Source organism: Embiotoca jacksoni, unplaced genomic scaffold (assembly GCF_022577435.1).
Source record: "Embiotoca jacksoni isolate LCO1_2020_lvr unplaced genomic scaffold, fEmbJac1.0.p SCAF_5, whole genome shotgun sequence".
Taxonomy (NCBI): Eukaryota; Metazoa; Chordata; class Actinopteri; family Embiotocidae; genus Embiotoca; species Embiotoca jacksoni.
In genome coordinates this window covers 13,460,556-13,474,114 of record NW_027185403.1, presented here as the reverse complement: position 1 = coordinate 13,474,114, position 13,559 = coordinate 13,460,556, and positions in this window count along the sequence as shown.

The following is a 13,559-nucleotide window of genomic DNA, read 5'->3' as shown; positions in this document are numbered from 1 at the left end:
ATCTTGGATTAGTTTTCGGGCAAGTGCCACTAAACATCTATCTTTATTTTACTTGGACGAAACCTGACATTTGTGTGCACTTGACCCACATGGAAGTACACTCTTTCATGACGGGAGCTCAAAGTGACTGGCTCTGACTAATCGCTGGTTTTCACTTGATATTGCTGAGGGAAAATAATGGAGAAGAATGATTATCAGAGATCAGAAAAGGGTATTTCATCACTGGGAAATATTTTCACCATGACATCGAAGGGGAGACTCTGTTCCTGTGTTTCTTTTTGGTTGATTGTGCTCCTGCTGCCACTGAATCACATTTTATTATTCCTCAGCACAATCAGTTTCATTCCTCCAACTGATGTGGAGAAAAAAAAAAGTGATTCTAGTCAGCTGCCACTGAAGGGCAGCATTGCCAAGCCATAAATCAATAACACTGCATTCCAGTGTCCTGATGAACTTGAACTTAAAACATAAAACATCTTCATATTAGTTACATAATGAAATGTAAATATGTATTGTATTGCATATGTGTCTCTGTATACGTTTAGCTCACTTCTCTGTGGACTATTGATCTCACATTAAGCCCCCTCCTCCCTTCTCTCGTGGGAAGTCATTCCTCCATTGTTAGCACGTAAGATAGTGAAATCGAAGAGAGAAAGACATTCAAAGTAACCCTCATAGGGCCTGTGACTGAGGGCTCAGCCTAAGCATGTTCGCCACGCTTCTCATCCAAGCAGCAGGCACAATGACTTTGAGGAGATGATTCAGGACTGGAATAGTTAAGCATGTGCATTTCCTATAATTTCAGCCAATTTATTTTATTTAAAATCTATTTTTAGCATACATATGAGCAATAGCTCCAGGCTATTTATTCCATAAATTTTCGTAATCAAATTACATGAGTTCCTGCTTGTTTTTAGGGATATAAGAGGTCAGACAGCCCTGAGCTAAAAGGTCAAACTCAACACAATGCCACTATCTGAGTCACTGTTGTTTCAGACAACACAACTCAGTATTAAAGCCTGTGACAAATGAAACCAGTTTTGTCATGATTGGGTTTTTTGGCATTGAAAAGAGCAGGAATAATTCTTATAACATCCCCCGGGCTTCGATGCAGCGTTCATAAATGGTGTGCCACTCTATCCTCTCTGAGCTTATAACAAGATTTAGAGGCTTTCTGTGCCAGATGATAGAGTTTTGCAGGAGGAATAGGTACTCTGATATTTTACCACGGAGAGTTGATTGGTGGGCTGAGGTTCGTGGCTTCAAGCAGCTGTTGTCTGCTCAGTCTCATCTAAGGAGTTGCTACCTGTACATTTCTCCTTTCTCCCACTGATTGATAAAAGAGTACAAATTACAATCGACTTTCGCTCGCCATTAGAAGGAATCACGTTCGGCGAAAGTGATTCATGACGAATAGAACAATGCCATTACATATTACAGCAAATTGTTTTAGACCTCTATACCCCATACGTTACCTTCCCAGGAAGGAGTCAGTGTTTCATTGAATTGCAGAGGTGTAACCTTGGCTAATTGATATCCTGTGGCATTTGATTTCCTACCTTTAAATCTCCTGTAAATTGGACCATGTCTGCCATTTCCCCGAACAATGATTAATTCTGTCTCATTGTGGGTGTCTATCTTAAGAGTCCTCATCAAAACGGAGAACACTCTCTCCCTGCTTGTCTCTTTGTACTGGGCTGCTTTTGTTCCTTCACCTTGCTCTCTCTGTTTCTTTCCATTTTGTGACTCCTGTGTGCAACTCAGCATAGAAACAATGTGGGTAAGCTTAATTGATTTTTGTTCTTTACACACAGAATTGATGCAGTTTAGTTGCTCTTTTGAGCATGCAAAGGGCTGCTTTTGTGTTTTCTCAAGGTAACCATGTTCAGGGAAATCAGCAAACAATACCATTCTAAAATTGCATGTATTCATTTACAAGCTCTGTTTTTTATATTATTTTGGGGGGAATTTTGTCAGCATTAGATAGGAACAGAATAGATAAAGGTAGGAAACACAGAGACAGAGGTTCAACATGCAACAAGCAAAAAAGTGTAAATAGCCTTTAATGAAGTAAAGGTAGTAATATTAAAGTGTAAAAAATATGGCATTTTCAGTAAAAGTACTAAAGCAAACAAAATATACTATCAAAAGTGATGGTGCTCATTATATGCAATGACCCTCTCAGTATCAAATTATTATAAATATTATTTGCTAACTTTGACTGGTTCATTAATCTGCGCACAGGAAATCTTGTTGTATTTGGATGAGGTGGAGCTGCAGTATTTTCTACTGTTGTATATAAAGTTGGACATACATAGTTCCATCAATCAATTGCATCAGATTAAAAGTATAATCCTTTTTGAAATTGAAGATAAAAGTAGCATAAAATGGAGACACTAAAGGAACTTCAGCTCAAATTTGTTTTGTCTAATTATAATGCCTTTGGACAACTGGGGGAAGTGGCACAAGCTGCAAACACACCACTAAAATTTATATGGTAAATTTGTTAGCGCACAGTTGCCCAATCTCACATCCAACAGATGATGATCTATCTGTAGTCCAATCTTCGCTCTCCTTTTAGCTCCTGGTTTGGTCTCCTGGTGGAACAATCAGGCTCTTTAGCTCCACTATTTCAACCAGGTAGTCAATAACTTTTTCTGTCTGCCATTTGGCAGATATCATAAAGTGGGCTTGTCAAAGCTTTTTGTGGTGGAAAAAAAAAGCTGCCTGCTGTTTCAAGAAATAATTCTGAGAGCAGATAGATGGAACCATACAATTAAATTAAATTAAATTGCGGGCCATGAAACCAAAACAGAGGGCTAAAAGACACTAAAATGCCCCACAGAGCTGAGGAGAACTATAGATTCTGGTGATAGTTGGCAGTGGCTCACTGCAACAGATAGCTTTCACATTACACACAAAGTCATTAGACCCATATAAAAACAAAAATTAGCGCAGCTTTAACAATAGTATCTGGCAAGTAGATAGCGCCACAAAGTGGAAGCTCAGATCACTGACATTTCACATTCACAAGTACACATTTGACCAAAGTTCACAGTTGAACTTTGTCACATAAACTGTGTGCACACTTAGTAAAAGTTTCTGGGCCTAAAAGCAGTTCTTCCTGTGCCAAGGCTTTACTGTTTGAGGCAAAATATTAAACAGCGATGTTTTGCTGAAAAGGATATAATTTCTTAACTTGCCTAAAGCTCAGCAGTACTCCTCCGTGAGTAACCTTGTCTGTTATACCGCAGCTCTGTCAGCGGAGTCATGCATCTGTAATTGTATAGGCTATATTAAAGAAAAGCAGAGGACCTTTAACACATACACTCGAGGAAACCCCAGTAGAATACAACACCACTGATGATCAACTACCTCATGGATATTAAAGGGAACTGTAGGACTAGTCACGACTGTTCGCTCATCAACATTTAATTAGCAAATTATTTACACTTATATGACTGCAGAAGTCCTGAACATTTTACTGTTAGACTGATGTTGTAATTAATTAACCAGTGAAAAGCATGTCATTTTTCAAACACTTAGATACCTCAGGTCACTGGCAACCTGGCACTTGGGCTCCATGAGGCAGTTTGAGCCATTTATCAAAATAAGTGAAAATTGCTTTTTTGAAATTGTTAAATATTTAATTATGCAGACTGATGGATACCAAGCTAATCCAAATTTACATACTTGTGGTTAGTATGACATGGTCACTGCACAAAGCATGCACTGCTCCACCGCTTTGTGGTCGGACGATGAAGTACAGATGTGGAATCACCAACAATCTGGACAAACTAAAGACTAAACTTATTGTACATCTTTCATGAAATAATTAGACAGTGTTTGATATAGTTTCTGATTGCTAGTGATCTGAGGTATGTGTTTACAGTGCATCCGGAAAGTATTCACAGCACTTCACTTTTTCCACATTTTGTTATGTTACAGCCTTATTCCAAAATGGATTAAATTAATTTTTTCCCCTCAAAATTGTACACACAATACTGCATAATGATAATGTGGAAAACGGTTTTTTTGAAATTTTTGCAAATCTATGAAAAATCAAAAAAGAAAAAAATCACATGTACTCAAATATTCACAGCCTTTGCCATGACACTCAAAATTGAACTCAGGTGCATCCTGTTTCCACTGATCATCCTTGAGATGTTTCTACAACTTGATTGGAGTCCACCTGTGGTAAATTCAGTTGATTGGACATGATTTAGAAAGGCACACACTGTCTATATAAGGTCCCACAGTGGACAGTGCATGTCAGAGCACATACCAAGCCATGAACTCCAAGGAATTGTCTGTAGACCTCTGAGACACGGTTGTATCGAGGCACAGATCTGGGAAGGGTACAGAAAAATGTCTGCAGCATTGAAGGTCCCAATGAGCACAGTGGCCTCCATCATCCGTAAAGGGAAGAAGTTTGGAACCATCAGGACTCTTCCTAGAGTCGGCCGCCCGGCCAAACTGGGCGATCGGGGGGGAAGGGCCTTAGTCAGGGAGGTGACCAAGAACCCGATGGTCACTCTGACAGAGCTCCAGTGTTGCTCTGTGAAGAGAGGAGAACCTTCCAGAAGGACAACCATCTCTGCAGCACTCCACCAAGCAGGCCTGTATGGTAGAGTGGCCAGACGGAAGACACTCCTCAGTAAAAGGCACATGACAGCCCGCCTGGAGTTTACCAAAAGGCACCTGAAGGACTCTCAGACCATGAGAAACTAAATTCTCTGGTTGATGAAACAAAGATTGAACTCTTTGGCCTGAATGCCAAGCGTCATGTTTGGAGGAAACCAGGCACCACTCATCACCTGCCAATACCATCCCTACAGTGACGCATGGTGGTGGCAGCATCATGCTGTGGGGATGTTTTTCAGTGGCAGGAACTGGGAGACTAGTCAGGATCGAAGGAAAGATGAATGCAGCAATGTACAGAGACATCCTTGATGAAAACCTGCTCCAGAGCGCTCTGGACCTCAGACTGGGGCGAAGGTTCATCTTCCAACAGGACAACGACCCGAAGCACACAGCCAAGATAACAAAGGAGTGGCTTCGGGACAACTCTGTGAATGTCCTTGAGTGGCCCAACCAGAACCTTGAACCTGATTGAATAGCTCCCCATCCAACCTGATGGAGCTTGAGAGGTTCTGCAAAGAAGAATGGGAGAAACTGCCCAAGAATAGGTGTGCCAAGCTTATAGCATCATACTCAAAAAGACTTGAGGCTGTAATTGCTGCCAAAGGTGCTTCAACAAAGTATTGAGCAAAGGCTGTGAATACTTATGTACGTATTATATTTTCGTTCTTTATTTTTAATAGATTTGCAATAATTTGTAAAAATATTTTTCACTGTCATTATGGGGTATTGTGTGTAGAATTTTGAGGGAAAAAAAATGTATTTAATCCATTTTGGAATAAGGCTGTAACATAACAAATTGTGGAAAAAGTGAAGCGCTGTGAATACTTTCCGGATGCACTGTAAAGGTTAAAGCTGGAATAATCTTTTTTTTTTTTTTCTTTTTTTTCATGCAATGGATACAATCAGCAAGCATATTTTGAAAGGGATGTTTTGTTGGGACCAATCACTTCTCTTTGCTTCACTGAGATGTTTAGCGTTTTTTAGTGCACTATTTTGCATCTGATCACATTATGAATACAAGTCCAATTGCTCTTTTTGGGCTCTGTTTTTGGTTCACCAACTTCTGCGGTAAATAGATGGCTTTTCAGCTGCTCAGTGCCCACAATGTTCAGCAGCTAGTAACTCTGGCCTGTTTGCTGGTATATGGTGAGATTATCAGAATTTCTTTTGTTTCTGTCTGTGACTGAGAGTGACAAACAGTAAAGTTGCAGGCCTGAAAACTGAAAAAAAGTTAGGTGAGGGCTCCAAAAATGAACTATAGAATTTATTATTAGTGAGTTCATCACAGAGTTCATCAATGACAGTGAAAACTATGTCATATACTCCATGCTTTGCTGCCAGCTTCATCATCGGAGGAATGTTTACGTTTTGGCTTTTTAGGCATCAAATTGCTCAGTAACCCACAGCAGGTACAGTGACCGAGATATAGTGTAGACTTTAGATCTTCTTGTAGACACTTGGACGTGCACATGACACGTAGTCCAATAAAGGTGAAATATGAGTGAGATGCATGTTTATATGAGCCTTTATATGTGCCAAGATGATGAAGTTTACAGCCTCTCTGTTGCCTGGATGTTTTCCACGCTGCTTGTTTCTGAGGCTCATGTGAGGCTGCCACCTTCAATAAACAGTCACTACCCTTATCAAAACCTTTAAGCCAGTCCAACAGCATGATCAAGAGGCACATCTGAGGGGAACCCAGAGGTAATCTAACCCCCCAGCCTCTCTTTCTGGGCCGCCCTCTTTATTTTTTCCTCCCTGTCTTTTAGTGTTTTACTTACTCAGATTTTCTTTTGGTTTGGAGTGGGAAGGATATTTCGTAGCGGAACACAGTATCATCCCCTTGATTCGACCTCACTGAATCCTCTACAATATAAAGTCATAATAGTATGTTACTTTCGTATTTCCATTTTCCACCCAAGATCCAGTGACCTTAGTCCATTTCATCTACCACAGACCACATACTTTGTCACAATTTTTTTGTTGTTTCCCTCAATCTTACTACTATTCTTAACTTGGATCCCCACTTCGCAGGACAGTCATTTCTAGGAAGAAAATACCCGTTTGTTCGGGTCAGTGTTCATATTTCTTCCCTCTTGGGGTGAGCTCACCTGTACTCGACAAGATAAATGACTCCAGCGCTCGCACTGGGAAATGGCTGTAGTTAAACAATACAACCCCATTCCTTCCTTCAAATAGCTGAATGGACAGGCTCAAAAATACAAATGGGAGGTGTGAAGAGGCCAACCACCGAAAGTAATTGCTGCTGTGTTCACCAGAGAAAAAGAAAACAACTTACAAAGAAGTTATTTGCAGCGCACCATGAGAGCAACGTATCAAATTGCTCAGGCAGAAGTGGCAAAGGTTCATTCACCCGAAATGAACTAATTCATTTTAAAGCTTTCTCACTTATTTTGACTGTCTTTTGGAAAAACACCAAACACAGAAAGCAGTTTTAATGCTGTGGCACCTGACACCTTCACACACTGATGACCTTAAAAGGCAGCAAGAGACAGCTGTTTATAAATGTGACACCCAGACATCATGTAATGTGGTGTCAGTAAACCACAACCAGCTCTTTCAGGCTTACCTGTGATAACTGCGAGGACACGAAAGGGACAAGGGTGGAAAAAGATGCAACACTGACAAGCCCAATACTAGTCCAATCCTTTTGAAAAGGCCTTATATCATACAATGTTTTTCATATTGTGTTCATATTTTACCTGCCGAGAGAATTCACAGCCATTCTGGTGTACATCCTCCCCCAGCCCCAACAACAAGGACAGAAATGAGGCACTCAGTGAACTGTATCAGGCCATCAGTGAACATCAGACAGCTCAACCAGACTTCTCATTCTCGCCAGGGATTTCAACCACGCAGACCTTAAGACTGTGCTTCCAAAAATATACCAGCATGTGGATTTTACAACAAGGGGAAATAATACACTGGACCAGGTGTACACAACCCTTAAAGGAGCATACAAGGCTACACCCCAGTGACCACATCACTGTTACGCTAAAACCAGCAGACAGACCGAGGGTTAAAGTTACCAGACCAGCTCAGAAACAGGTACAGGTGTGGCCAGAAAACGGTACCGCTGCACTTCAAGACTGCTTTGATATTACAGACTGGAACATGTTTAAGCAGGCGGCCACCGGAAACAACCACACAAACATCCAGGAATACACAGAGGCTGTTCCTGCCCACATCACCAAATGCGTTGATGACGTGACCCACATGAAAACCATCACCACCTGGTCTAGCCAGAAACCATGGCTGACGGGGAAGGTCTGCAGGCTGCTGAGGGTACGGAACGCTGCCTTCAGAGCCGGGGACGCAGCCGGTCTGAGAACAGCAAGGGCCAACCTGTCTCGTGGAATCAGGAAAGTGAAACATCAATACACAAAAAAGATTACCTGCCATTTCAGAGACAGAAGAGACACACAGAGCTTGTGGCAGGCCATCAAGACCATCACAGACTACAAACCCTCACCACAGACCTGTGACAGGGACATCTCTCCGCTCAACAACCTCAACAACTTCGTTGCATGTTTTGATGCACAAAACAACATTCCTGCACAGAAGGCCACCTCTCTGAGCCAGGCTGTTGTCCCCACGTGCTTCAAAGCCACCACCATCCTACCTGTGCCTAAAAAGGCATCCCCATTCTGCTTTAATCATGAACCTCCACCATCATGAAGTGCTTTGAAAGACTAATCATGCAGCAAATAAAATCCACCCTCCCTCCCTCTCTGGACCCATATCAATTTGCATATCGAGCCAACCGGTCCACTACAGGTTGGCAACAATACATCAGGAACCATCACACTGAGCATGGGGCCTCCCCAAGGATGTGTGCTCAGTCCCTGCTGTTCACCCTGCTAACTCCTGACTGTGCACCAATCACATCGTAAAGTTTGCAGACGACACGACTGTGGTGGGTCATCAACAATGATGAGGAAAACCACAGGAATGGGGTGAACCGAGTGGCCACGTGGTGCAGGAATAACAATCTCTCCCTCAATATGACAAAAACAAAGGCGATTGTTATAGACTTCAGGAGAACCCTCACCCAACACCCCCCCTGCTCATCAACGGTTCTGCTGTGGAGCGGGTGAGCAGCACCACATTTCTGCATGTGAACATCACCGAGGATCTCTCCTGGACAAACAACACTGCATCACTGGCCAAGAAAGCCCAGCAGCGCCTCTACGTCCGCCGCAAATGAAAGACAGCAGGAGCCCCGGTACCCATCATGTGCTCCTTCTACCGAGGCACCATGGAGCGCATCCTGACCAGCTGCATCACTGTGTGGTATGGGAGCTACACCGCCTCCAACCGAAAGACCCTGCAGTGCATAGTGAAGGCAGCTGGTGAGATCATTGGCTCCGCCCTCCCCTCCCTCCTGGTCATCTACAGCATCCGTCTTACCCGCAAAGCAGTTGGCATCGTGAGAGACTCGGCCCATCCCTCACACAGGCTCTTCAGCCTTCTACCTACTGGGAGGAGGTGCTGCAGCCTCTGTGGATGCTCCTCCAGACTGAGGAACGGCCTCAGCCAAGAGGCTGTCGGGATGCTGAAACAGAGTTTATGGCCCATAAACTTGGAACTTGTGCACTGCGGACCCACATTTACACTACTTTGTCTGTTTTATTGTTTTTGTTGTTGTTGCATATTTATGCTTTTCTTGTTTTGTCTATTTATTTTGCATACAGTGGGACTGTGATAAACAGTTTTTAGATCCATCTGTATGTCTGTATGTCTTATGGTGGATTGACATTAAAGAAGTTGGAGTTGAAGTTGATATTCAGCAGTGGTTATGGACACCATCCACTTCAAATAAAAGGACTTCTCTGCTTTGTTTTACAACCCAGCTCTTATTTTAATAGCTATGATTGAAGATCATTGTTATCAGTTATCATAACAACCTTATAGACAACTGTGAGGGACTCCATGGCTTTAGTGTAAAGGGTAATCTACTGTTTAACAAAGAGCTACTGCCTGGTTCAAGTTGTATGTGGTTATTGAGATATTTCAGTTCTGACCAACTGTGTCGGATAACAAACTAACACTGCGTGTGGCTAAAAAAAGAACATTCATTTCGAGGAAAAATCCCCACTTATTTCAGAAGCATCAAATTACAACTCAAAAGCACTGGTCTCCCAGGCTCACTGCAAGAACTGGATGCACAATCTCCCCCCAGATGTTTGAATGCATACCTAAGAAAGTCATTATTGCAGTGTCTGGGAAGAAGTATGGTGTCTGAGAGGGGAGTTTGGTGTTTCACAGCCAGCCAGTGGATGAAGGATTTATAGTTCAGTACAGTACAAGTGCATGCTATCAGTGTGAAAGCATAGCATTATGGGTCAACACGAGGTTGAAGGCCCAGAAATAAAGGCATGGTGATCGAGATTCTTAGTCACTGTGAGGTCATCCCATTGACTTTTATCAATACGGATAGGAACATCTCCAGAAAAGAAGCAAGTTCAGCATAATCTTGCCTAATGTTATGACTTATGTTGTTATTACAACAAAGAAAGGTCGTAGAATACCTTGAAATTTTGGTATTATAGTAATTACTTCTATAATAGGTATTATGTTTCAAATAGCCTACATTTCCTTCAAAGGGGAGGGATTGGAGGAAAGAGTGATCAACAAGCACCTCTCCAACTCCGTGGTTTTTGCTTTTGGCGTCAACAATCAGACTCTACAAGAGAACTGGCTTGCTGGAACTCCCTTCGACTTTTTTAGTTAAAGATCATAATAGCAAACCATAATAGTGAAGCACGCAGACTTTTTTCCCACTAAGATCTATCTATCTATCTATACAGTTATGATCATTTTTATGATAGTTTTGGAAAAATATTACTGCAATTGAGTTTTAGCGCAACACAACGTCAACGTGGCAAGTCTCGCGAGATTGTGTCAGGGTCGCGTGATGTAGCAGCTCAAGGTGTATGGAGGTGTCGCATGTTGGCGTGGCCAATGTAGCCAGCTCTAGTGCATCATGGTGAAATTTGTCAGCGATGTCAGCGAAAAGGACGCAAACTTCAACGGAGCCGGACGTTAGGCCACATCCACGGCCGGCGAGACAACACAGAGGAGCAGAGCGACAGCCAGGATCGCACACGTTTGCTCCGACGACCACTGGGAGGATCGGGACGACGAGGCGCGGGTGCCTGCGCCCTGTGACCCGCAGCAGGAGGCCCGGCTGGCCGCTACCTGCTACCTCGCTGCAGTGCGACATATCAGCCAGTGATGGACTGAGGCGCCCTGGACGTAACCAAAGACGTTTGGACTGCGAGAGCATTTTGTTTGCATGCAGGACCGCCGGTCCCATAAATAAAACACTTGACGTTTAAGCATCTGGGCTGAAGCTTCTGTCTTTCTATTCACGTGGTGGGAGTGCTGGACATGGTTACACATGGAAGCATGCATGATTCAAGTAAAGGACAGAGTGTGCAGGACATCGTGGAACTACAAGAACAGACATGTTCGGACACACGTGACGTCCTACATCTTTTCACTCGTGTGTGTGCGTGTGTGTGTGTGTGTGTTTGTTTTTTGCGGGAAGTTAAATGCCAAACCATGGATGAAAATGTCAACAATCGCCACTGTGTATGTGTAGGCATAATATATGAATGTTATATGTGTTGTGATGACAATGTCAGAATGAACAGGCTACTGCTGCTTGGTCCACTGGTGTTGTTGTGTTTATTTTTGAAAAGTTGACAAACAACTTAGTCCTGTCATATAGCAACTACTACTGCTGCAAAAAATAAATCCTGGCGCCGCCCACGGATTGGAGATGTTTCTTGTTGTGTGTATCTGTGTGTGTGTGTGTGTGTGTGTGTGATGGGGTGGAGGTTAAATGACGCCCTGGTTGAAAAAGTTAACAATCACCAGTGTGTATGTGTAGGCTTTAGCTATATTAACACTACATCTGTTGTGTTGGTGATGACAATATGGGCAGCTGAATGTTGCTTGGCCCACTATTATTGGAGTTTATTTATTCATTTTGTGAGTTGATTAGCAACTTTGTGCTGTCATATAGCAACCACTGCAATGAAGTAGCTTTGTGAAGCCGCCTGTGCAAGTGTATCATTGTGCTTCCCACCTATATGAAATAACAACGCACAGCTGCCTTAGTGAGCTATTAGTGGGAATTGTGGAGCTAAGAGCCACCATGACCTTTAAGCCTCTTTCTCACCTCTGACTCGACTCGACTCTCGCCTTTTGGTTTTTCCATCCGGCATAAGCTGTGGATAGTACCTGGTACTTATTTTGGCATCTCCTCTTTTGAGGTTTATAGTAAGGCGAGCTGATTCTAAAAGTTGACGTGAAAACACCGCTGACAGGTGAGAGAGAATCATTACTCTGTCATTGTGTGACACGCATCCTGCGTAAACCTGCCATTTTTAGCCAAGCTACTGTTGTGACCACAGTTATCTTATTCACTGGACCGCTCTCTTAATGGCAATCTGCATGAGCACAACGTGGTCAGCTTTGTATGTGATATAGATTAGATTTCACTTGTTGAGGTTAGGGGCAGGCCTCACTTCTGTGTGGTTTTTAAGGTAAGGCTACCTCTACATTCTTCTTTACAGGCACTGACTAATGGAAACAGGTAGTCCGTTACATGTGAGCAAGCAGAGGTTGTGGTCATTGATATATGACTGGAGGTGCCATCACAGCATTGCCAGCTAAATCACCAATCCAATAAGTAAACCTTTGTTTTGGATTTATCACAGCTGCCATGATACACGAAGCCTAAATAATGTAGTTTTCAAACTTTTAAGATTTAATGCTGCCGAGCCCAGAGAGCCTCTTAGTGAACTGCAATGACCATAATTCATTGCTGCTATGTGACACGGTGCATCTGTGCGTCAGAGCACCAGGGCTGATTTCTGTGGCAACACACGATGAAGGCAGAGCCAGTTTGAAATGTGGCCTCGATGCTCAGGTGGAAGTACAGCAGTCAGACTGTGAGGCAGCGTCATTAGCTCATACGAGTGAGCTTTGGCTGCTGCACTGTCTGAAAAATGATGTCATATAGATGGTGCAATTTCCGAGTGTGATTGAGCAATATTCTTCGGACTTTTTTTGGCATATGGTCAACCTTTTAAAGGTTAGGTTTAATGTAAATATGTTCCAATTAGATGGAGAAGCGAAGGAAGCTTTATCAATAAATCGCAACCACAGTTTGAGGTGGATATTTTCAGATAACGTGTGCCTGAATACAGATTTCATGTCCGTAGACTTATTTGTTGAAGTGCAGCAAAAATATTTAAAAGAGTGGAAGTTGGAATATCTGCGTTTGACCTTGAAAAGTGCCTCAGACTTCCAACTGTCACTTTGCATTAAGACTTTTCTGCTGATGATCTCGGCTCCCCCACGCCCTCCATCTCCTTTCCTCCATCTCATTATCTCTCCAAATATCATAACTTATTCAGAAGCCCTTAAAAGGCAGACGATACCCTGACACAGCAATATCCACCAAGAGTCTGCCAGTTCATTAAAAAACCTCATCAGATATGCGCAACACAAACACGCAGACACGCGCACGCCAACACACACACACACACACCAGCTAATTCAGCTTTCTGGGAAGGATTGCCCTGTGGTGCTAACAAGTTTCCTCCAGCTCTCTTATCGTGTCTTGTCAGGGTGTAAGATCTGGATGTTGTCCTGGAGAAAGGCCTTTGTCAGAACACATGAAACTTGTCTTTAGGCTGCAGCAGGTGAAATGTTGCCGGACATTTGGACAGAGCTGTGCCGTCCATAAAACCTGTGAAACACCTGTGTAACTTCGATCCGTCACAAGCAGATCTGCTGATGTGAAAACTTTTACTTTATGTTGTCAACTGTCACACACCCTGATCGTTTTCCCTCCTGGCATCCAGCGTTTAATTTAC